We start from the raw sequence: 27,393 nt of genomic DNA, 5'->3' as shown, positions 1-27,393 counted from the left end.
GAATGCTGCCAGTAGGGGCGCCACTGAAATCCCTCTCGCGGCCCGTTTCGAAAGCAGCCGTTGGAGCATCCGGGCCGCTCCCCACTGTCGCCGTTCACGGTTGAGATGTGCCGTTTCTGTGCGTTCGAAATGCATATATATGTGGAGAAGGCACTGTGTTGGCAAATGTGCTGTACTTACGAAAGTGTACATGTTTCTGGCGTGGTCTTAGTGCGGTACATTCGGTCTCTATAAGCTCTGCGTGTGTATAACAGTCCGGTGTCGCGAAAGCGGTGTATGCATGGAGCTGATTGTAATTCCAGTGGCCTGAAATTCATTAACAGTGTCTTCGTAAGCCGCGTTTCCGCGGATGATCATGCTACGACTTTCACTAGGATGTAAATAATTTTTTTAGTGTGCTTTCATATTATACCCAGTCACTCATACCTGACATCGCGACAGTTACGTTTGTCACTATTATACGTCATATATCAAACACTACCCAGGACAAGCCAACGTTGCATAAATTTATAGAACATTCTACGACAGAAGTACTATACAACTTAAAATTATACTTGAGGACCAGGATGCGACAAAAAAATAATGCTGGATCGTCTTGCCCCGACGGGAGTGGCCAAGTTTTTTCTGATCTGCTACGTATCCTCCACGAGCAGCGCGGCGACGAGTTTAAAGAGGGAGCCGCGTCCGCTACTAACCTCGTTTTCGAACTATCGTCATATGGTGCAGGGACCCTGGAGAAAATACAAAACGAAAATTAGGCGGCCGTATATACCACACACTCCAACGACACCTTTTATCCACTGTAAACTGCCTACCCTATTCTTCAAAAAAATGCGTCCGCCAAGCGTTCAACGTTTGAAGTCGAAAAACAAAAGGGAAGTTAACGACCAGCATGAGGTTGCGTGATTACTGAAATGATCATTTGTTGATTAGGTTTGGCATTCGGTTGCGACAATAGTAAACGTACCCCTCCCGCCACACCCTCCGCATCCCGTCTCCGGCGAAATAGAAGTGCATTTCGCATCTAGTTGAATCAGGTTGCATACCTGGCTTAAGTTTACGCGAACATTTTTAGAATTTCCGAAGCTGTAATGGGTTTTTTATTCCCGCACGAGCTATTCTGTTTGTTTCGTATTTGTCGACCATTTATTATTCCATGGTTTCATTACTTTCCTTGGTTTGTTGCTATAAGGCGTGAGTGTGCATATATGTATGAGGCCAAGCCTCGCATTATTCTTAACAATTCCCCCCTGCTTATATTCCCATAAAGAACAAGTGGTTGTCATGTGCACGATAATCACATTCCCGAAACATACTGTTTACGACCCATGTATTGGAAATGAAACAGCAATCGTTGTACGCCCTGCAAGAGGAAATCAACCTCCCATTGTGCCAGTGTCTGGGCTAAATGAGGCGATAGTATAATTCCCTCGTGTCAAACGTATTCGATGGTGACAGTGATGATACGCTGCTGAAGTCGCTGACGCCCGTAAGAGCGTTACGAAGCGTAGAGTACCCAACTCTTCGATAGCCGCTGTTGGCGTTCAAGCATTCTGCCAAGCCGCAGCTGCGTTTCTGAAAGGTTGCAAACGTACTATTTGCTTACAGACGTGACGATAACAAGTATTTTGGGGCGCGGAAAGACAAAAAGAAGCGAAAAAGAGCGAAAATACCGCTTGAGCCTCTATCATCCGCGCAGCGCTCCTTCCGTAGATGCCGCGGAGAAGTGGCGGCAGGCGGCGCACCCATCGCGAAGCTCGAGGCGTATAGTATATTTTTTTAGGATGTCGGCATTACAGCCCTCTAGGTGAGACGCTTATTGAGGGCGCAACAACAGATGTTGCTTATTCATAAACGGGAGTGTGGCCGTACTGGAGTGTCCCTTCTCTTGAAAAGACATGTTACGGAGGGTATCCCGTTCACATGTGGAAGAGAACAAACATTGGCAAATCAAATGGCAAACCATAATGAGGCCCACAAAATTAACCCAGCATACCTTACAACGAATAAGTTCATACGAAATCGATAAAAACTTGGAAATATTGTAAAACCTAATATCCGCGCTCCACCTGTGACCGAATGAGGTTAGGGTAATTGGAACTCATCGGGGCCAAATATAACAGCGCCCTCTCGGGTGAAATTTTCATTGAAGCCAAACAGCTTGACCAACACGAAGAAATTTTAGTGAACATAAGGATTACATTGACATTTAACTCTGTGCAACTGAAGCAAATAAAAATTAGGATACGTGTCTAACGTTTGAGATATCTTCATGTTTCGAATCCTTTTAAGGTAGGTCACCACCTTCAAAAAGGCATTTTTTGAAAAAAAAAAGCTTTTTTATATTTAGCATTTTCAACACCCCTGTATTTGAAGAATATTTAAAAAAAATTGAGCTTTTGTATAAATCGGTTCAAAAGTTACGATCATTTTTTAACCCCATCCGAGACGCACCAGTAACCGAAACTGAAAGTTTATGATACTGCAGCATCTGCCATATCGTCATAAACGTTTATTCGTATATACGTTAAGTAAGGCTAATTTATTTAGAAACTTGCTAATGCTTTTGGACGAATTTGGCGGGTTATTGTAAACTACATTTATTTAAACTTTTCCACTAAAGGGCAGTGGGTGGCACGCTCTTATTCACCTTGCGCCCATTTTCGGTGCCTTGTGTTTGTTTATGGTTCGCTGATTTTTCGTATGCCGTTTTTAGCTCGCGGATTTAGTTCTAGCCTTGCACTGAGACAGTTATAGTACTTTATAGGCTGAAGATAAAGGTATAGGGTATAATACGAGGATGAAGGGCCTGACCACTGAGTGTCACCGTATGATAAAGGCTGTATGTGAGTCAACTGTAAGACGTTAAACAAGTTAACAAAAATGTACAGTTCAGCTCGGTGAAAAGTAGATGATGCCAGCTACAAGAAGAGAGAAACCTGTGAGCTTGGCGGATTTTACGAGAATTAACCCTTTTAGATTATACGTACAATAAGTCCAAACATTGAAAGCAGTTTTTCTCGGAACTTGATTTTTTGCATGAATCAGTTACGGAAACAGTGATAACTTTGCTTCTAGTAATTATTTTCATACGAAGGTTGGCGTGCTGTTTTCTTATATATTTAAATATGCAATGAAGCAGAATGACTGAGAAGTATTCTAGCTTTTTATATTATGGCCAGTTTTGTGAAACCCAAACTTTCCGTATGTCACATTTTTCAGTCTTTTTATTACTATGCAACTTATCGTAAAGACGTGATAATCGTGGAGGTTAGATGCACAGGTTATTGTCATCATTTGATTCCTGCCAAGTCGTGTTTGAATCGCACCTACCATTTTGTAGTTATGGCTGTTCGCGAAACATGTATATTTTAGCGCATTGTGATTTATATAAATTTTTGTTAACCATTTGTAGCAATTTTTGTATTTTAAAGAGTCTAACTGTATAAGCTTTAAAAGCTAAATATATAATTTTAACGTTTGGCCTACACTTGTAACTTTTTTCGTAGGTGGTAACGTACCTTAAGAACGACTACATCTTTTTCCTCGTCTACTTTTTAAGTGGACGGTTCATGAAGTGGTTGTTTATGAGCCCAATGACTTAATGTTATGCTTCTTTGACAGCGCTGAGCTTCAGTGATTTAGTGGCCGTTATATCCCTCGCACGTTACACAGTTTAAATGTGTTTCGCCCTATGTGGCCCTTCAGATGACCAAATGATGACCAAAAAAATTACACCATCTTCCCGTGGGGAACCCTGACGAGGATGCGAAGCATCGTGGCGGTTCCGTGTTGTTCCATTGTGTTGCCGTTATGTTGAGTGATCTGGTTTTTACTAGCGCCAGAGGGAATTCCGCGTCTGGGTCCACACCGGTGGCAAAGGCACGCAAGTACTGTTTTGTTATGGTGAGTAGGCGGTGGTTCTCGAGGCGCCGAAACTCGTCCATCATGTTCTTGTCGATGTAGTCTCTGTGGTATAATCGGTAGTCTCCGTCAGCATTGGTGAGGTAAAGGTTGTTGACATTGGTGTACCGCCTCAGAGCAATGTACACGCCCTCTTCTTTGCAGCTTTGTCTTCTCCTTCTTCTTCTTCGGCGTTTCCCTACGGGAAAATGACGACGGTGGTTGAACGCGAACCTATTTCGTGATGGATTCTTTGGTTGGCCAATCCCTAGGGGCATCCTGCCACAATCAGCATCGGAGGCGCTGCGGACGGGGCTGGTTGAGCTGCAAGGCGCGTGGCGCTTCCCGCCACAGCTTTCCCACGGGAAATTCAACATCCTCCTCTAAAGTTTTCAGTTCGTCGTTTCGGTTAACGTTCAGCTTCGCGTGCCTTCGTTGTATCAGTAGCTTCTTGACGTAGTTTGAATGAGTCAAGGACATCAGGCGCGTTCCTAGCACTTGCTCCGGTCCCGAATTTGTAGCGTTGTGGGAAGAGCACTGCGTACCTCATGTTGCGTCCAGAGAGTCGTGGGATCGAAACCGGGCGCCGCTGGCAATTTCCTTTTTTATAGTGTAGTATCGCGCAGCTGTGGGTGTAAGGAGGAGAGTTGCGCATGCGCAGTGTGAGGGCGGACGCCAACGGCGCCGACGAGGGACAGGCCACCGCTATAACATGCTCCGCATCTGAAAAGATGATCACATAGCTGTGTGTCGGATTTTTATGTATTTGACACACGTTGGTAAAGTTGTAGTGGTTTAGGTACCAACTCCAATGCTTGTTGAATTGCTTCAGTAGATAATTGCAGGTATAATAATGTGACATCACTGCACTTCCTCACGAAGTCACCCACGGTGGAAGACTTATATTGCACAATTTATTTTTTTGCAGAAAATTATTGAAAACAAACAGTGTGTTAAATGGAATTTATGATTGATTTTATACAAGTGTTAAAAAATACTTTGTCAAAACAAAGGAAAAACTAATACATTCTGTTTCTTTCGCAACATAAATGGTGCTTAATTTGGTTAAACGTTTTCCTAAAAAAGACGCTCTACACAACGTTTTTATTCTGAATCTTGCTGTCTAATATTTTTAAAACCACTTTTGTTGTTGATATTACGTTTTTTACTATTACTTTACAACAGTGTACAGTAAAAATTCATTTCAGACCGTTACAGTAGCCTGTTTGCTTCTGCACGAATGTCGATTGCAATCTAAATGCGGATATAAGCAATCTTTTTTATTGGTCTGCACCCATACAATACGTGTTCTTTCAGGATAGGCATAATATTCTTATGAAGAGAGTATAGCAGCTTCTTTATTGCAAAACTAAACAGCTTCTCTTCTTCCCGATGCCTTCTTGTACCACAACTTGACTCGTTCGACGCAAAAGATATTATTCCATATGTTGTAAGTTTTTCTTTGAAACACAATTTGAGAGAAACCATTCGAACTTGCAACCTGTGAAATAGTCGCAACGAAAAATATTTTGTGCTTTTGAGGCATGCTTTCTATGAAAGGTTTATTTTGCACTAACACTTGCTATATATAATTTGGCCTAAGTGTTTAGCCGAGGCAATAATATACATAATAGACAAGGTAGTATTTGCTGTGAGGAGACTGTTTAAAAAGGCTGGATGGAGTTCTTCGCAGTATCAAGCAAAGCGTCTGGAGAGCGCAGCAGGGGGACAAACCTGTCTGGGGATAAATATATCTCATATAACTGTACAGCTTCAACTAGAGCTTTATATAGGTACTCTTTGCGGAGTATGGGAGTATGGGGGAACCATGTAAACGGGGTACGGCACAGCGGCGCTACGTGCATCTAGTAGCGGCACAGGTGGAGCTGCTTGGGCAGACGATAGGAGCGCGCACGGATAACAGATTTTATACAGTTGTTGGAAAATACACTGTTAAAACAGCAAAAAGTTGTACATTCTACTTTCTTCCGCAAAAAGACTGTGTTTAATGTGAAAAAATATTTTGCTCCAAAAGAAGCCTTGCACAACGTGTTTACCTTGAGATTTTGCTGTATAATTACTCAAAAACCACTTTATATTGTTTCTATTGATTCATAAAGGTATTTCGAGTAGTATTTACAGCAGTGTACGGTAAAAATAGTTTTCAGAGTGCTACAGTAGTCTCTAACTTTATTTATGCGCGAATGTCGATTCAATTTCTAATTGCATTTGTTCGCAATTTTGGTTTTGCGTCTGTACCCATACAGCACGTTTTCTCACATGGAAGGCATAATATTCGCAAGAAGATAGTATTCTCACATGGAAGGCATCATATTCGCAAGAAGATAGTATAGCAGCTTCTATAAATACAGATTCAAATAGTTCACTGTCGCGCATACTTTTGTCAAATGATTAATGCAATACTAAACGTCTTCTTGTCTTCCCGATGACTCGTTGTACCACAAGCTGACTCTTTCGACGCAAAATGTACAAATGAACTTTTGGAAGTTGATGTTTAAATCTGATGTTGAGAAGAACCTTTCATAACTGAGGATCTGTGAAATTGTCGCAAAGTAAGATATGTTGTCTTTTGCAGGTAACCTTTCTGTCAAATATTTATTAGGACTAACACTTGCTACATATAATTCGGCATTGGTGTTTAGCCGATGCAATAATTTACACAATAGGCAACGTAGTACTTGCTGAGAATACATGATTGAAAGAGGCTGGATGCTGCTCTTTGCAGTATCATGCACAAGCGATCACACCTTGACAGCGCAGAAGAGGGACAAACCTTGTTTGGGACACCTAAATCTCAAATAACTCTACAGGCTCAACTCGAGCTGGAGGCAGCAACTCTTAGCAGAGTATTCCAGCAGTTCAGCGACATTCTACCAATACAATCTATACGTGGAGGGGACGATAACCGAAACGAAACCAGTGTGAGCGAATCATTTATACCTTATTTCAGGGGCTTTCAGTTCGCCTTCAGACGCTCCTCGGTTTCACACGCCGCTACCGCACTTTCCAACCGCATGGGGAACCATGTAAACGGGGTCGGCGCAGCGGCTCTACATAGACCAAGTAGAGGCGCAGAGGAGCTGCTGGAGCAGACGGTAGGCGCGCGCGTTCACTTTTCCAATGGTATCTTCGCGTTCGCTGTCGTCTGCGTGCAATTTTCTTTGAAGGAATCGCTGGGTTCACTGAGATTGCTTTTTCTTCTGTGCCTTTGCGAAAATCACACTAGGCGAAAAAGTAGCCAGCGCTACCATTTCACCAAATTCCTAATGTATATCGAGCTGAGGAGCAAATGGCTTATCGCAATTTGTCGGGATGGCAGGGCACCGAACGATTCGTCTTGCTGCACTAAGGTGTGTAGTCGACATATCAAGAACGAAGATTTCATCGAAGGCAAGAGTCGGCGTCTGAAGAAATGCAGTGTACCCTCTATTTTCGAAGAATACTCTCAGAATTTGCCGCCAACTCCTGTACTGGACCGAAGCTCGTCGGAAGAACAAAAGCGCGCAGACAAATGGGCTCATTTTGGGGACGCACGCCGTTCACAGATGCTTCGCCAGCAGTTACAATCACTCGAACCCGCTTCCATGTACGGCCGTAATCTTATCCCTGCCTCACAACTCCCCCGTGGGCACGCTAGCGAATGAATATTCGGGACTATCTAGTGAAGTCAAACTATAAAACAAGAAAAATCGAGGTGTTCATGTTGACAACACATCAGTGTTAGGCGTGGTTACTATCGAAAAAAAAGCTAAGTGGAAGAGGATGGAACAAGACCTCATGAAGGAAATTCTCCGTGTAAAACAGGCAGATACGAGCAAGAACTGGTACAGCTGACAGAGGATTATTTCACTGCAGACCTTTCTTAGATACAGAAAAAGGGCGCTGAAGAGAGCCTTCCGTATTGTTCTGAGGCACCAATCCACGAAGTCATATGAAAATATACAAGGTGAGGCTCTTTTGAACATCTCTGCAGAAATACTGTAAGGATATATAGGCATCCAAATTGGCGATACGGGCTTCACAAAACTGCTCAAAGCTCGCCTTAAGACTGAGGCACGAAACCTAAGAGAGCCACACTCAATTTTTTGCACTCTCATTGTTGATGATTTGCGCATTCAGAAAACGTTTCCTAATAACAAGCAGCAGGACTGCGTTGTTGGTCATCTGGATGTTCCATTAAAAGGCTGTTGGAGCAGCGGGGTCGTTATAGCAAACTCCGTCCTCTGCTTTATCGTAAGTGCATTTGCATCGTCATACAGTATCCCAGTAGCCTCTTTCATCAATATACGCCCAACGGGTAGTCAGCTATATGAGTTGGTGATCGTTGATATACAAAGGGGAACCGTGTTGTTTCCGCATTGTTGGACTTGTCCCCCACAACCACCGAGGCAAGGTAAATGTCATGAAGAGGCTGGGAAAGGGCACTCTCATGTTCAAAATAGAACACCTTTGTGACACTAAATACCTCTTTCTGCACTTCTTACTCCTACCTTTTGGTGAAGAATGTGCGCTCTCAGTGTTTAGCTGAGAACATAGGACCGAAGGGAAAATTTTCGCGTGCTTAACTGAAGAATAGGTATCACCTGCAGAAGAATCTGGCAGCGAAACCGGTCCGTCATTTCAGCCGAAAGCAAGTCTATCCTAATATTATCGAAAAGATGAACGACGGAAGGGCCATCCAAGTCCTGTATCCGGCAGTGACCACTTCATTGCAACACTTAGGAGAACATGTCGGACACATATTCAGCACATCATTTGCAACTGCAGGTCACACCATCACATTCACGGGGAACTTTCATCGCCGGTTTATACTACTGGACGCGAGCAATACAACCCACCTTCTGCGCCAAAAGTTCCCCGATTACGATGAATCGGAACTTAATTTAGGCATTTCGATGGCGAAGGACCGTATTATGGTGCGTTTGATTTAACGGTGATCGGCGGAGCGCCACTTTCTGGGAAAGGGACGTAAGTTCACCCACAAAAATAGCATTGCGTATTTGCGTAACGGTGTGGAGACGAGATTGAAGTCGTTACGAGGAACGCAAACTAAAAAAATCTTTCAAATTGGTAGTATACCAGGTGCACCACGAGCTATATAACCAACATGCGTTTTACAGGTCCTTGTTAGTGTACCGCAAAGACGCCACAGGGAGATAAAGTGCTCCCTACACTGGAAATGTGCTTCGTTTAATGGTATCACATCATCAGCATGCCCTCGAAGTCACCCGGAAAAAGCCGCATGGCATCGTTGTTCTGTGAAACTCCCACTCAACGCACTGGGCGCTTGAAAGTAGTCGCGTGGTGTGGCGTTTCACTTTACAAGCTTGATATTAGGATAGATAAAAATTAGTGCGTGAAGATACCCTACTTTTTTATTCCTTGATAAATATTGTAGCACATTTCTTCTGCTTCGTTGGTGTTAAAACGAAAAGTAAGGGGAGAAAAGTACAGCCCGCCTTGTTTGATGGTGCTCATACATAAACCAGAGAACGGCTGCCCATGTGCGACATCCAGAGGCCTTCACGTGGGCTTGGTCGGAATAAGGGGAATAAGGGCCGACAATAGTTCTAGTGGAACTACGCCGATTTATCGCAAATGGATATTCTTAGTTCCTTGCGATGGGGTTTTTCGTAAGGAATAGGTAAGAGGTTCCATTTCTGGTCCAAAAAAGTAATCGGTTATCCCCTGCTTAGAAATTATACAATTTTTATATTTAAATCTACAGGAGCCACATTATGCGGGGCTCTAGTGGCGCATTGGAACTTGAACTCTACATGACAGTGACCCTGGAAGAGGGTATTTACGGTAAATTCTGTAAAAATACAGATATTTGGCTCCTATATTCTCTAAATCCTAATTACCGGTGTCACTAGAATGACGATCAGCTTATTGTACCTACCTTTCGGATAGCCTAATGTTATGATCTGTTTTTTACACAACTACACCGGCCTCCGCGAATCCCTTTTCATTTAAACCGCCTGTCCACCGGTATTCTAAACAGCACAGCAGATGTGTGTCCGAGCTTACGTCCTGCGTGTGCTTGTTTCACGCCGCGGTTTCTGAATTCCCAATCACTGCCTCTCCAGTCTGTGGAAATGAGCCGTGCAAAAATGGAGGCTCAACTGAAAAGGCCGGCTACATGTCCTTAAGCATTACAAAAGCCCTCATCGCATGGATATGCGTTCGTCGTAACGATGTTTTTTGAAGACGGCTTCACAAATATTCTGGTATTCTTCTTCCTCATCAGGTACCCTCAAGAGTAAAGTAAAAATACGAAGAGCATTGTTTTACGTTTTGTGCAATTCGACAGTTTTCACTCCACTTTACCAGTTTTATTGGTAATATTGCGATTGCTATTCAGGAATTTTTATTTTTTGATTGTTGCTATACCCAGCTATTTCACCTAGCTTTGGGCATGATCACGAGGCCACTTTTGGTAATTGAACCAACAAGAATTTCGGCTTTGCACTCGACGAAAACCTTCCAGGTGAGGTGAGAGCCACATTTAGAGTTGATTTTAAACCTCTATGTCGATATTGTATATATGACTCTCTATTGTTAATTGAAACAAGGTATCTACAACTGGTTCATGCTCTTAAGAGCAATGGCCAGCCTAGTGAAAATTGCGATCACTATTGTTTATCGCAACAAAACTGCTACATGGTGCGTCAGTCGCAGAGCACTTTGTTTAGCAAGACAGAACAGTCACGGCTTGCGTTTTGTAGGTTAGGACCTTCTTCTATTCGCTGTTTCAGGTACAAAAATTGATGAACACTTGGTAGCGTTTGGTGTGTGGGGTTCAAAATTTACTTCTCAGGAGTAGAATAACATTTCCTTAAGCCGACTACAGCTCGGACGGAGTATAGAGCCCTGATTCTCTTCATTTGCAGCGCTTGTTCCCACCTCAGTAATGTTTTTCGAGTGGACCCACTTTTCCCTAACAAATAGGTGTCTTATACCTCTGGCTCTTTAAAACTACATCCTGAAGAAGGCTTTCCATGTACTTAAAAATCCGCGCTACCAAGAGCACGCTACGTCGTGCACAATTTGCAAGGTTTCTTTAGCATTGTTTTTTTTAAATAACTAAAGCTCTTGGGAAAAACGAAGACTCCCCGACAAAATGGAACGTAGATACAATACTGTGAGCAGAGGGCACTGTAAAAAAACGGCTGCAATTGAGCGGCCTGATTACTTTAATACTGACTCTGTGAAGTGAGTGTGTTTATGCATGCTCTTCTTTAGAAGTGCACTTCAGTGACATTGACGCGGCCAGTGTTCATGTATACACTGCGTAGATAACAGTGCGCAATGTTGTGGCATCTACAATTTCACCGCGTGGTAGAACGTTTTATCGAAAGTACCCTGTTTGATGTAAGCTCCAGCCAATACTTAAAATTCAAATTATTGCAGCGAGAGATTCGGTAGTTTCGGAGAATTTTGAGCGGTAAAATGTTTGGTAGATGAGCAGTGTCGTGATCGCATTTCTGGCGGTCCTGACTGCTATCAGGAAGAACCTGACCGCAAAGAGACAAAGTTTGTCTGTCATGGTGAGGGGCACTATTTAGAAATAGAAATTCGCACCGTACCTGTTGCTGAGTTAGAACTGTCGGCGAGAGACTATAGTGTTTTTTTTAATGCGGCGCTACGCAGCATCGTCTCAGCTGTGTCGCTCAGCCTTTTATCTTAAGTTTTCTTCATAAGAAAATGATATATTTTGGTTAAAGGCTGTTTAATTGTTGTGCCGTCCAACTGCTCCTGAACTATCTATTAGGGCACCGGGAACCTTTTGTTTATCTTTTTATTTTTTGCTCTGCCTGGAACCGCAGAAGCCCAAGCACGGTTGACTTTCTGGGGGAGGGGGGGGGATCCTTTTTGCTGTCTTTTTATTCGGTCTTATTCTACAGAAGAGTGCTGTCGTCGTCATTTTTCTTTAAAATATTTTCCCCCGCCGTAAGCAGGGAATAATAAGAAACATGCATAATCTAGTTGTATTACAATTCAGTCCTGCATTGTAAAATAAAGTGCTCTACAAACCATCTCTATCAGTTCTTTACCAGCGTAGAACAAGAGGTGCTGGAGTCACTTCTTTTCTGAGTTGCCCATAAGCCGTTGTGGAATTAGACAGGAGCCAGGAGCTTCTAGGAAGGACTTACCAACTTCATAAAATCTTAAAACTATCAAGTTGATATATAACTGGTGTGTACAAGCACGTGAAGCAGGTCACCTGAAGGTTAGAGCACATGGGTTGGAGAAGTGCGCACCAGACGCACCGAACCGGAATTCTAGAGATTCTGTGGCGTGCGCCATTGTGCTTGCGGACGTAACGACCACCGTAATACGTAAGAAAGACATGTGTAGTCGGTGTAACAGGAAGAAAAGGGCGCTCGAAGTGATTATCGGGAAAACATAAACAAGTGAATGTTAGGATCGCGTTGTGAAATCCGTAAGCTCAGTTACACCCACGGCCATTTTTGCCTCTATAATCTGCAGTTCGATCTTCAAAAACATTTATTTCGTGCTACTTAAGGTATATAACATCAAGTAGGCATTATCTATCTTCTATTATCCTCTACGTATACATACCCACCGTTGTGTCAAGAACGACGTTTTGGGCGAGGAGCTGCATGTACGTAGATTTCCATGAAATTGGTACGCTAACAGACTCTGCTTGCACATGCGGTATTAACCACAATTACCTGGTTCTGTGTAGGCAACAAACGTGTCGTCAATACAGTCATAGCTACTATTTATGAGGGTGCATACGTCTGGTTTGCTGCATTACATCGGCACAGTCATAGATGCATAGCCTTAAAGGCCTACTTCGACTCGTTTGTTTTCACGTGTTCCTGCAATTAGTAGGGTACTGTATTTGTTTTTTTCTTCAATTGCTTAATGTTGTTTTGACTGGGGTTGTTTGGAATAAACAGAAACAGAAGTACCTAGAAATGGATAGCTTGCTATGTCGAAAAAAGCTCAAACTAAAAACAGATCAACTAGGAATGGCTACCAAGCTGCAATATCAAGATGTACTAAGACGTCACTAGACCAACTATATGCGGCATTATACAGTGAACGAAGTCCCACCTTTTATTACACTACTCCAATGAAAGTGAAGACTGTGATTAGTTCTATTGATTGCAGAATTAATATTTGGCTATGTCCGTCCAAAAAAGCGAAGACATGAAACTGTCTAAGCAGAGTTTTTAAATTAACATACAGCACTTGATTGATTTTAGGGTTTAACGCGCAAACGCAACGCGGGCGATGAGCGTGCCGTAGTGGAGGGCTAGGGATTAACTTTGATCACTTGGGAATCTTTACGTGGGCCGAAATTTCGTACACACGGGTGTTTTTGCTTTTCGCTTCCATCAGAAAAGGAGCCACCGCGGCCAAGAATCGAACACGCGAGCTCGTGCTTATCCGCAGAACGCCTTAGCCACTGAACCACCGCGGCGGGTCAACATACAGCACCCTGTTCCACTGTCTCGCATCGTACTCGGGTCATTGTTTTTATATTCTTACAATTTTCCGCGTATTTTTTACCGAGATAATATGCTCTCTCTTTTGTGTATCCTTGGTTATGCAGTGTTATGTGTTCATCTTTCTTGTGCGCGCTCCAACCATGGTTGTTGCGGGTACGTTCATAATTAGGGACGAAAAAAACACTATTTCGACTTTATAAATAGCGGTCTACTACGTGGCCGTCGCAAGTTGACACTTGCTTTTGACCAACACTTCGCCTTTTAATTAAGTCTAAGGGTAAGTGCTACTGCACGTGACCACCATTCATTCTCATTGCGAGTGGACGCTTTTGCCTGATTTTGGTTACGGAATGAATTACAGACATTTATGAGCTTCGCATGTAAGTTATGATGTTTAAAGGCATTATTTATTCGTTGGAAGGTCTAGTAGAAATATTAGTATTTAAGAGACACACAAGAGTCCCGCGCATTGGACAAGTCGTGGATAAAAAACTCAGCCAAAGGTGTCACTGATGTCTGCAAGTTTTTTTTCGGGGTCAGAGTAGCATGGGAAACGTTTTGAAGTGAGGTAAGCATGCAAACACATATTGTCACGTAGCCAAGGTGGACGCCGGTTTTCTGCAAAGAAGAAACCTTTATTGGAGGAAACAGTGTCCCGCAAAATCTCGAAGCAACTACAAGCCCGCAGAATCAGTCAAAGAAATGAAGCGCGCACACAGACGTCGGCGAATCGATTGCGTGTGTGTTTGCTCTATCTTTATTTATATTTCGGTGTTAATATTTCCAGAGCTATCGAATCAAATCTAGAGCGTTATAGATCAAGCACAGGCACCACACTCCTCCTGTTCCATGGGATAGCATGCGCGGCATACTAAAGGAAAATGGAAATTCACGCTCCACTATACTATCTCAGAAAAGAGCGCTGTGCGCGATCACACGGTCGAAACAAAACACAAGAATACACAAACTGGACGGTAAAATTCACGGCATTATTCATTTCCCGAGCATAGGCCACCACTAATCTTCGAAAATGACTGCTGGTAGAAAGTGATAAAGTTATTTCAAAATGTATACCGAAACGTCTTTGTGTGTACACTAGGTGAGTTCATTTGTTTGAGTCAAATCCACAAACGTCAGTTTTAATAACTGCGTTACATGCGGCCAATTCTTATCACAGCACTGCAGCTTGCCGGATCACAGCTGCCGTAGCCTACAAAATACGCGAAAATAGAACCTGCTAAATTCGCTGTTCTTGTAACTGCACTGCAAAGAAATCACCTAAAATATTTTAAGGAGAAACATTGCGCTATTTTAGCTTGACCATCGGTATGTGACCAGACGTCTCGTTATCAATCGATCAATCGGCAATCAATAACACTTTATTTCAGTTTTTTCGTACAAAGGTCACAAAAACTGAGGGTGGCAAGAAATAATCAATCCGAACGACCGCTTGACAACCCTCGCCACCTCTTTAACTTACAAGTCAGTGCCACTGTACAACAAGTAGTAACACAACAAGCAGTGCAACAACTAACAAAATAGAAATGTATACCCATAAAGGACATGTGACACTTCCACCGGCAAATAAAATTGATGTGGCACAATGGAAAATTTTGTATACAGGAAGCCATTATCAAAAGTTTATGTAGCAGCTCACATCGCGACAATATAAGCAAAAGAATATACGCACATGAGCCTAAATTAAAAATTCTTTTCTGAGGGCTGCAAAAGACATAGCATGAAGTTTTTCGTACAATGGGCCATTAAGGAGTTTCGGCCAAATTGATTTCAATATAGCAAAACCGTAGTTTTACATTGCTGAAGCCTAAAAGCAGTGGTTGTTCTGGTCGCATACGGTGTTTTGCAGGAGATAAGCACAGTAATTTTATTGAAGACGTCATCGTTCCTTTGTAATTTTTTCTCTGCAAAATTCGCAATCTTGTAGTCAAACATTTTATTTACGGGTTAATTTCATCTTGCCTGTATAAATAAGCAGTCGGCGCATCATATGCCACGTTATAAATAGTCCGGAGAGTCTTCTTGAAATTTGGAAGTGCTGAAATATTACTTATAGTTTCGTTTCTCCAAACAAGAAAACAATTGCCTAAATACGAATAAAAGAAGGCATAGTAAAGTGGTATTTTCGTTTGAAGCGGAAGACTATGACTATTACGCCTGATAATACCGAAAGATCTAGGAAGCGTGACACCGGTTTTACTAATGTTAGCGTCACAAGACAGCGTTGGCGTCAACACTCTACCTAGTAGAGTACAGGACTCTACAAACGGAACACCTATGCTGTTCAATGGGTCGAGACTTCGTATTGGCATATCATTTGCGCGAAATCTAGTAGCCTTAAATTTCTCTTTGTTTATGGTCGATAAACTAACGCGGGACATATGACCTAATAGGTCTTAGACTTTGTGTGGTAGTTAAGTGTGCGATATCATTCGACGAGAAAAATAGACGCTATCGCCCGCATATACGACATATTTGCTAGCTTGCATCTGTCACTAATTTCATTTACATAGACATTGAACAGTAGAGGTCGAAGTGAACTGCCATCGGGTACCATGTTTAATTTGAAAATGATCAGAAGACCAGCAGGTAATCGTCACATATTGAAATCTAGAGCCAAGTTATGATTTAATAGGGTTCAGAGAATGTACACTAGCGCCATAATGTTCGAGTTTACCAAAAAGAACGTAGTAATTTAGCGTATCAAAAGCTTTGCTAAAGACGCCAAATACGCCCACAGTAAGCAGACGCAGTTTAAAATTCCTTAGTACGTATTCTTTCTGGTCTAGTAATGCATGTTCGGATGATCAATTTTCAGTAAACATATACCCGCAGTCATTTAAAATCAGAATGTTTTCGAAAACGTTTTGGAGACGCCGATTAATTATTTCTTTCAAGCATTTAAAAAAAAATGGGAGGATTGATATTGCCCTCTAGTTTCGTGGTTGGTTTGGCACCATTTTGTAGAATACCTACACTCGCGCCACCTGCATATCGACAGGAAGCTCTGTTATAGTGATCGCGGAGTTACATATGTACATTAAACAGGCCGCTATAATGTTTTGATCATACTTAACCGGTCTACTATGGACGTTGCAGAAATCAAGCGATGTGGTGTTCTTTAGAGTTTGACACACGTTGAAGACTTTCCTCCCATTGGTTGGCTCCAGGAACATTATTTCGCTTTACCAGGCACCCAAGAATCGCAGAATTCCATTATTATAATCCCTACGGTAGAACATCCAGAAAAGAACACATTAAATGTTTTATCCAGCATTGAAGCCGTGAACGATTGCCTTCAATAGCAATGCTTGTCATCTGCTGATGTTATGAAGTCCTATAAAAAGATTATATGAACGCCTCCATTTTTCTTTGTGAGTCCCCAACACTGGTTGATCGAACAAATGATTGTAATATGGTACCCTAGTTTAACTAATTTCCGTATTCAAACGACTTCTCAGGCATTTTAACGGATGAGTAACTCGTGCTGCTTCGTTTTAAGGCTGGAAAGAGTTTGTACTTTTTTTAACCAGTATGATTGGCCGAGGAGACCTGTGTGGCTTGCGGGCTTTCTTATGCGGTGTTATATCTATAAACGCCACACTATGAGTATATATTGATAAAAGCCGCTCAACACACACAGCGTATTACCGATCAGCAATTGCTTCCTTTAGAACAGTCAATCGGAACCGTGCGATTCCCGAATGTTCCAAGCCGACTCTCGGTAATCAAGTGTCGCGGGACATGCGCAGTTCTGAAGTGCAAGCTCTTTTTCAATGCACAGGAAAACAGGTAAACGCTGATATCTACTGTCATACGGCCAGAGTAGCAAAAACTGTCCTGATTATTAATTTTTCAAACGAAGAGCGAGCACGAAGTAGGTGTGATGTATGTTGGTTCACTGATTGCGTTGCGAAAGTTAGCATTTTGAATAGAAATCAACTGTGCTTCTGTGCTCACATGGTTTTGTCCATGTCTATGTTGAAATGCCTTGTTACAAGCGATAGAAAAGTTTTAGATGCTAAAGTTATTTTTCGTTTGAAGGTCGCAAAGAATTCTTTCAAACTGCAAGAAAACATATATGTCGGACCGCATTGATAGTAGTTCTACATTGTCTTTTCTCAATCTGTACGTAGATAAGTTCACATGTAAGCCTTCCCTTTATTACCATGGCAGCGCCCCCACCACGTTTCTGGGGTCGATTGACTAAAAGTGCTCTGTATCCAGGCATGCGAATGACGGCACCATACCGATACGAAGTTTCAGTAAGAAAGATTTCATGAAAGGAGGAAACTAGGCTATCAAGAATGCTTGATAAGCTGTCACCTTTGCTCATGCCGGTCGGCATGTTGAAATGTACTAAATAAACAAAATTCGTGTTTTATTTTCCCATTGAATGCATTAAATTCTAAAGGTGAGAAAAGCGGGGCGTCGTTGGTTTAGTGGTTGGCGGCTGTTTCGCAGTACCCGAAGCCTATTGCGTCATTTGAATATGTTATCATGCGAGTAGGTTGGAATAATGTCAGAATCGTCGGTCTTCAGAGCTAGAACTGCACCGTTTTTCGTCCACACATGTTTCCAGAGAGCCTGCCTGTTTGTCGCTTTAGAGGCCCCAAGAAGCCTTTTTTGCTGATATATGTATGTAGATGTATGCTTGGCTTCCACGTCCTACGTTTGTGTTTGTGATTGGACTTTTTTTTGCTTCTTCGAGCGTCCAGGCGTGCTTCATCCGGGACATGAAGCGCACAACGATGTAGTTTTTGCCAGCGTTGTGTGTTGGCCCCTATGCAAGTACCACTGTCCGATCCGAGAATTTGCTCTTTGATAGCGCTTACCATATTTATTACTCTGTTGGTAACATTGTCTTCCTCAACCTCTAAACACCCTGAATTTTGAGACTGGTATTGCCAGAGTACTGCTAACAAGGAATAGTCGTTTCTCGAGTTCTATGGTGCTCCATTAAAGTCCCGTGCAAGTCTCCCGCCGTGCTTCATTTTCCTTGGCCAGTTTTGAGTTCGCAGGGATTTCATTTTCTTATTTTTACTTCATCTCCTTGATGTCGCCATAGCATATTTTAATGCTTTTAGCTACCTGCGTTACCTCGCCTAGCCACTCTCTCATTTCATTGCGTAGGCTTCTCTCAATGGATTATCGAATTGCTTTAGGTTCGTTCTGGATGTACTCTTTCATCTGATTCATTGTACTGTTAAACGCGTTGACGCAGCGCAGGGCATCAGGCGCGCCGTAGTGGAGGGCTCCTGGTGAATTTTTACCACCTGGTGTCTTTAACGTGCCCGAAATCTAGTCCACGCAGGTGTTTTTGCTTTCCCCCTCCATCAGAAAAGCCGCCGCGGCCGGAAATCAAACCCAAGACCTCGCGCTCAGCATCCTCTTTCATCTCATTTAGCTTCTTCGGTATTTATTCCTTGATTTTAGACTATTCCTAGGCCATACCTTCCCAGCCAGGGCCTTCTGTTTAATGCAACAACTTTGCAGCAGTGAGAAACGAAGTTATGGTAGTTACGGCAATAGAAAAAAAAAGTGTTTGCACAAATCTGCAGAAACAAAAAGAAGGCCGCTATCGTCGCTCTCGGCCCCTCGTCGTCACCACTGCAAAGTAATACCGGGAAATCGCTGCGGCCTCTTTTTGTAGATTCTGGTGCGTCGTTGCGTTGCGTCGCTGCTGAGCGAGGCTTCAAGGCGCAGGTACGCTGATGGTCACCACTCCTTGTTGTGGCTGCTTGGCGTTGCCCGTGGGCGAAGTCATCGCTTGACGGAACCGTTCCGGGTGATTTTTGCAGCAGGCGTCGATTCTACAGAAACACCAAGCAGGCCATTATCGTCGCTGTCCAGTCATCGCCCTGACCGCTACCAAGGCCCGTTTTTGAGGTATACATTCGACCCTCCGTAGACAGCCGCTACAGTCATGTTTTTGATGTCGACTTATGCCATCCCGTCTTTTTGTGGAAAATAACACTCATGTCTCGTTTTTGCAGTTCTGCAGAGTTTTACCATTGGCGCCAAGCAAGTTGATCAAACCAAAAGTGGGCCCACTCACTACAACTAAATTTTACAATTTGATGCTAGGTACGTAAAATGTTTACAAAGACGGTAAAATTTAGATCTATTTTAACCAAGAACAATGTCAAGTTTCTTGCCGAAGGCGACACTGAGGACGCATTATTTCACCAGCTGAGCATTGACAATCAAAACATTGAAAAGAAATTAGAATTGCTACTCTTCAATTATTGTGGTCTCTGTGAGATGGGTGCAAGTCTTTGAAGAGATGACAACAGCATATGTACGCGGCACTGAAGATTTCTCTCGCGCGTAACTGGCCCTGTCCTTTTCTTCACCAATGGCTTTATTAGAAACGTTTTTTATAATTGTGTACTTGACGTGGATACTAATCTGCTGTCAGCATTACGTGCATGTTACTTGTACGGGGGAACTTTCTATACAAATGCGATGAATTTTACAACTCGGTATTGCGGGATAAAGTCCTGCTTAAACAATGAAATCATCCGCAAAGTACACCAGCGATGGTCCTGAAGAGGGACGTTTGAAATGTAGAAACGTTGTTGAATTTTCAATGGGGTTGTTAACCGGCCCGAGTAATGTCCTAGTAAAAATGTAATGCTTTAACTAAGATCACTTCTATCGAAATATTTGCTGCCAATCTCAACTTTTTGTCTTTTGTACCACCCCCCCCCCCCCCCGGAAAGCCCTGTTTTCTAACCGGGGAATATCGTCACCCTAGCCTTCAGACATACCGCGCAATGGCTTTACAGAAACACCAACCCTGAAACAGCTCGATTGTGGGAAAATGGTGCTTCCTTCTGACCGTGCATAAAAGCGAATCGTTAGGTATATACGCCTAAAAAAATACTCCCCAAATGCTTATGCGCTCTCACTATAGATTTCATAACTGCACCACTACGTATACTGACACAACACAACACAACAGAACAAATGTAAATACGCTACTAGATTATCGAAGTTCCCTACCACTCACTGTATTTGCGTTAAAAATACCAAGTTGTAATTTTTTGAAGACCTACAATAATACAAATATTCTATACGACTTTTAATCCCTAAAAATCACGTTTATTCTTTTGCACCCTGTAACGTCACTCAGCAATCTACACAATGTTCTATATGTCAAAAGTTTAAAAAAGGAAAAAAAAGACAAAATTTAAATTTTAACAAAAAAAACAAAATAGATTTTGAAAAAGTAAATATCAATAAGAATTGGTTTAACGACACCGTGGATTTTGGTTTGACTTATATTCACTCATTACGAACTAACAACTTCGGCTCACATCAATGGTTTAATGCCGAAGTCCCAGACAAAAACTCGGCTGCACCATACACGCAAGATGAACAAGTTGTTACAAATATGTCAGGATTTCAGATATTACATTTTAAATTTTCACGTACGTGCCGGGTTTGTCATTGCTCAAAACGATCTAAATGACAAAAAAAAACAGTATCTGGTGCTTATACACTAAGGGAATGCAACAGATGTCACATTTGAACACGACCTTCAACGAATGGCATCAATATGAAGGCTGCGAAAATCCACGTGACCCAAGGGACGCCCTAAGGGAACCGCTGCTTGACGACTCGGTAAAAGAGACGTTTATGTATTTCTAAAACCAAGTTATCATTCATTTAGGATGAATATGACAAATACCATGATAGGAATAATGAGGATTCTGAAACATTGATGTGGTTGAAGATTATTTGGGATGGAATAAAATAAGTAAGGACAGAATAAATGCTAGGGATTGATGGTACTGATTAGCAAGGGGAGATTTCATTGAATATTTCTTAACAAGGTAACTTGGAATTAGCACAGTCGTTCTTGTTTAATAACCTCTACCTAAGTTGATTTAATTGGGTCGCAATAGATTAGGTTAAATTATGATACTTGGGATTTTTAAAGGTGGATAAATCTGTAGATAAAAGTTACCAAGATGTAAGTATTATATGCATTAACAAGATTATGATAGCAAAAAGGGGGTTTATTAGTAACCCTCCATATAGTAATGCGACGGTAAAAATATTTGAAACACCTAATGGTAGCTTCGGTGTCGATAGTGCACATGTATATAAAAGCTACACTTCACAATACTACCAGCGAAACAAGCAACGTACATTGCCAGCAGTGTTAAGTACGTTTTCACAGGCTTCAAACAAATCAGTGACCCTGAAGACATTAGTGACCCGATAAATTTGCGCATTGAGATGCCATATTGTGAAATATATATATTATGGAATTCATTGTATTTTACTAATAATCAAATTAAGTTAGTAGCTGATCAATATAATATCACTTATACGGCAAAATTAAAAGTTGTACAGGTTGCAGAAAACCTGCATCATGTGAAGGCGACATTGCTGAAAAATCCACTCTTCTACCTCAGCCAACATTCAATTCTTTTAGGGAGCCAAATACTATCACCTCAATGTGACCCCGTTGTTCTGCTGCAGACACGACCACCGTGAGTTTCTGTGAGGGCCGAAACTAAATTCAAACAAAACAGAAATTGTGTGATGTTCAATAAATAGCCGGAGAATATTTTTATAGAAAGTAGTCGCCATGTACTTGAGCACATTATAACCGATTTCTTGGAGTCTCATTACTCATTGGAACGAGTGATGTCTTTCGGGCAGACTGCATTACATGGACATTACGTGGACAACGGACTGCATTCCTTGTAGTCGGTTTATGCAGCGGAAGTGTTTTATCCACACGAACAACCTCTTTTTATCTAAAGGGGTTCAAACACGTGTCGGCAACCTCGCAATAATTACAACAAAGTCATTTTTGGGCCACATAGACACGGAATAATGGTTTTCTGTCCTTTAGGGAGCGGGAGCAAATGCTTTACTTTGTAGTATATTTAGGTAATGCTGTAAAACCACTCCCGAGGTGCCTGAAGTGCAAAATTGTAAGTGCACAGAAATCGCAGCAGTGTTTGAGTCAAATTATAGTTACATAAATTAATTTTGAAGGCCAGATAGCCTGGGAAATTGGTACGACCGCATAAACTTATTCTGCGAAATATCAACGACAAATACGGCACAAGACATCTTTAAAATTAACATTAAAGTCTGCGCAGGAAACCCGAGCAGCAAGCAGAGGCCCTCGTGGGATCGATACCTACTTGAATATGGAGTAAATAAACAACTTACAAACACGTGACGTGTTTGTTTTGGCCGCTTCTGTGCTGCTGGCGTTTCTCGCCGGCTCGCCACTCCCATCGGAGTTCGGTGCTTTTGCTCTCGAGCTATACCTGAAAGGACTGTTGGCGCGAAGGCACCGGCGTTTTGTTTGGTCACCGGGCAGGGCAGCTGGCGGCGACATACGTTCTACCGCGATTCCAGCCGCTCTATGTTTATTGCTTTTTATTACATGGGCTCGAAAGTGCGCCGAACACACGACCGGCGCGCTGGGGGAGCCACTTATAGCACCAGCATGGTATTGTGAGGGCGGCGACAGCGCCCGCGAAGTGGCGCAGCAGGCGGAGGCAGCCGGAGTGATAGCGACTTACTGCTCCACAAAACGGCCCTCATGGCTAAAATAAACTAGGGGATACGATGAACGAAGTAATAATATGGTGGCAACTTGCATTAAATATTGTAATCTGCACCATTTACGAGACAGGCAGTAGAGTATCCGCCGCAGTGTTAAGTCTAACATTTGCAGGCGGGGCTTTAAGCAGACCTGCCGGTTGCACCCAACGCGCGTCTCAACACCCAATCTCTCGAGTGTGGCAGGTCGTTTTCTAGCTGCTGCAGCAATTTGCATTACAGCTCCGGCATCGCGTACACAGTGGCGCCTTAATTAAACGGTTGACGAGGTCAGAACTTAGGTCCATTAGGAGAAACTGCCGCAAAAGCAGTGCTACGGCTGCTTTTCTCTGTGACATCCGTCCGACAGTCCCGTGGACAGCTTTGCTTGAGCAAATTCAAACCCCTCGCGGCACTCACTGAAACGGAAACTTCGACTGGGAGCACAAACGACATCTCTAACTAAACAACCGTCACGCGCGTAAACAATTGATGTTTCCACACGTGTTGAATGGGCCATTAGCCTTCTTATCGCAATAAAAAAATATATGATGCAAAACTTTTGCGTCCGTGCCGGCTTAAGCGGAGAAAACCCATTCAACAAATTTGTTGCTCTGATAAATATGGCACAACACTTTTCAATAGGCTCTCCATGTCTTGAGACTGGTAACAATGAACCAAGCCTAGGCCCGTAACTCACGTTCACGAGATCGCCACCACTGCGCAATACAAATTGGGTAGCGAGGTGGATGTTTTGGGTTATCCTGCCACCTTTATTTTACCCCGGTCTGGAGTACAAGCTTTTTTCCTGCTATGAGCAAGGCACGTGTGTAATAGTTTGCAAAGGCACGTTTTTTTCTTCCTACGCGAGCCATTGAAATAGCCACTTTCAATGGCTCGTGTGTCGGGTTTATAGAGACTTCCTGAGGGCGGAATTAAAAAGAGCATGCATGCATGCACCACCGCTGCTTTCAGGGTGTTTGGGCCACATGAAAGGGCGCGCTGTCTGAATTTCTTGTAAAAAAACCGGCTTCCGCAAACATTGTTTTTATTTGGTAGATAATAAACGGCCCATGCGTAGAAAACCTCGAGGAATAATAGGCGGTACAGAGAGTCTAAGCGACAGGGCGTTAATGAAAAGAAGTGACGTCCACGTTAGCCGTGCCTTTCCGGCTATTTTAGCTGAGTGCTCGAGAGGCGGCGAACCTACGGCATTTAGCCCCGTTAAACGGGCGTTATATATCTGTGAACTAAGAGTGTGAAGCCGGTGCTCTCCTTATTAGGCACCTAAGTGTGGTTGGAAGGGGAATGAGGAGAATAAAATGTTGGTTATGTAGATCAACCATGCATATATTGTGAACAAACCAAGCTGTGCTGAAGCAAGAATGGTACCTGTCATTCCGTTAGAATGCAAGGTATGGTTGACGCGCAGCATAGGAACTGTATCAACGCCATTTTGCTGTAGTTGAGGTCGGACAGGGCGTGTTGATCCTAGCGACACTAAAGTTCAGGAGTGATTTCCACGAATTCTGTAAGGATCACTAATATTATTTCATTAAAAATTTGCTTGTTTGGCTTCGAAATTTGAGATATGTGTCGATAAACAAGCGTTAAAAATTGTCTGTTGTGCAGTTGTGTTAATCATAACCACTCTTTGGTACAGCCACTTTCCCAATCAAATTAACATGACAGAAAACTACAATGGGAAGCATAAAACCTTACAAACTTCGTAAAATGAACAAATATTGGCTTGGGAGAGAGATGATAAGGGCTCATTTCCCATATTATAGCACATTATTGCCCATTTTCTTGGGAAACAGGCGTCAGTAGTTTTGCAACTGCGATTCTTCTGGTTCAAATCACAGAAGCGCTATGATTTCGCTGGCATTAGAAGGTCAGATCTTTTCGTAAGATATTTGCAATTATGTAGAAAGGTAATCGGTCAGAGGCTATTAGAAAACTGTTCCGCTAATATTTAGAATCGTTGAAGAACAGGGGAGTTCCTATTGTGTGTTTAGGGCTCAGTACTAATAACAAGCAATGTGTGTTGCAATACATCCGCCTTAGTTCTCAAATCAGTCCCAGCCTTCAGGCTATTATTACTTGCGTCTCACACGCGCTTAAACAAACCGTATAACGCACGACAGATATATCCGAACTTTCCGGGAAGTTTACTAGTTAACATGCAGTTAAATGAGAGAGCAATTAGGTGGAAGTTGCGAACACATTTACAAATAATTATCATTATCATTATTGTCGTCGTGATAACTTTATCCGAGTTATTTTTGTTATATGATTGAAAAGACACATATCTCTTGACGGGGCCTCTATCTGCACTTAAATATAATGCACATGAGTGTTAGCCGTGGGACATGAGAACCTAAGTGAACGGTGTTTTGGAAGAGCAACCAATATCTGATATTGACTATAGAGCTAAAAGATTAACACGCACCTATAAACTCACTAGAGTGCTCACTAGAGTGTGTGCAAGTTTGCTTTTATTGCCCTGTCTACCACTAACTTTCGTGAGTACTTTCTCTTCTTTCTCTGGTGGTTGAAGACGACGACGAAGAACCACAGTGAGCATGGGCTCGTATGAGCTCTTGCCTTGACGGACATTTTTTGTGTTTTCGGCGTGTATTTGCCATTGTGATCAGTACAAACAGCTTTCTAAAGCCATGCCCTACAGTTTCATATCAGGCCATCCAGTAGCGGTATCAGGCGATATCAGGCCATCCAGTAGCGGAGAATCGTCATCTGCCGACTGGGGCTACCCCGCTTACAGGCCTTGTGCCACGACGGCGGGAGCCGCAGCTGGCGTGCCAGGACAGCCGGCACGCGATCAGTTTTCACCGATGACGTAGCCACAACATCATGACACCGCAATGGAGTACGACGAACTTAGCGGACGAACAATCCATTATCCCGGACCGTGGCAAGAATTCTTACCCAAACGACGCCAAGTGAAGCAGCAGCCCTACTCACCGATAATATAACCAGCACCAAGATAGGTTCTCGAGTTCCGCTTGCCCAGAGACTCGCAGAATTTGATTTTAAAGTCATCTATCGACCACGAGACGGGCTATGCCTGGCGTCCTGGAGTGACCTCCGAATCACGGGAGGGGTACAGCTGACAAGCAAAATACCAGAGAGAGCATTTAACCGACAGGTAACCGTGCAGGTGCAAGCTATTCAAAACCTCTTTGTCACCACTACCCCAACGAGGAGTGTGCTACCATGCTATGCAAGGTCACGTCCATCATTGTGGGTGCCGCCACATACAATCTCCAGCCGTATTTAAAACATTTTCGGGTACGGTACGGGGTGTCATCCATGGACTAGACCCTGGAACGACCACCGAACAACTGCCCTACATGCTTGCATCGTCAAGAAAATTGGTCTGATTTCTGCGCGAAACTGCAAGCACACTCGGCTCCCGACGCCCGTGGTATCTCCTTCGATGCCTAATGGGAACTAAGAAAAGTAAATCAGTCACAGCCCAACAACTAAAACGTCTTATCTACAACTACGACGGCACGGAAGAAGATCTCCTCGAGGAAATCAAGAAAACATTGCAAGACGTAGCTAATCCGACCCCGTCCCCTCTTCAGCTATACACCGGTGCTCCAAACACTGAAATGGACAGCCCTTTCACCCTAGTGGAAATTGAAGTAGCGGTTAAAAACCCTTCTAGACTACATTAATGAACATTGGACAACCGGCAATATCTCTCATCAGTGGAAGCATGCAGATATTACCTTGATACCGAAACCTGGAAAACCGCTAACCCCTGATAACCTGCGACCTATTTCACTCACATCTTATGTTGGAAAGGTACTAGAACATATGTTCAAAATCGCCTCTCCCCCTATATCGAAGATAGTGGGCCCTTCCCCAACACCATATACGGGTTCCGTCCCCACTTTTCCACACGTGACATCCTTTGGCAGTTGAAGGAAGAGATCATTGACCGGCTTTCTAATTCACACAAGAGGTGCATCCTGACCCTGGACTTTCAGGGCGCATTTGATAATATCAGCCACCAAGCCGTCCTTCAAGGACTAATTTCTGTCACCTGTGGGTAACGAATGTACGACTACGTCGCAGACTTCCTGACCGGGCGCAAAGAAACAATAGGAATCGGTCACCTTCGCTCGATCAGATTCAGGACAACACCCAGTGGCACCCCTCAAGGATCTGTTTTATCGCCTCTTCTTTTTACCATAGCTATTAGAGAGTTTTAGCTGAGCGTTTTTGACGCTCCGCTATGCTCCCGACGGCCCGCTAAGCCCAACCGGAGAGTCAGCGGCAGAAAGGCTTTTAGCTAAGCGATAACCGTATCTCCCTCGACGTGAAGTGATTCACGTCACTGGTCGTGCCCTGTCGG

This window comes from Haemaphysalis longicornis, unplaced genomic scaffold, assembly GCF_048455015.1.
Source record: "Haemaphysalis longicornis isolate Haplotype H1 unplaced genomic scaffold, Haemaphysalis longicornis Haplotype H1 scaffold_8, whole genome shotgun sequence".
Lineage (NCBI taxonomy): Eukaryota > Metazoa > Arthropoda > Arachnida > Ixodida > Ixodidae > Haemaphysalis > Haemaphysalis longicornis.
Note: the sequence above shows the minus strand (reverse complement) of the source record.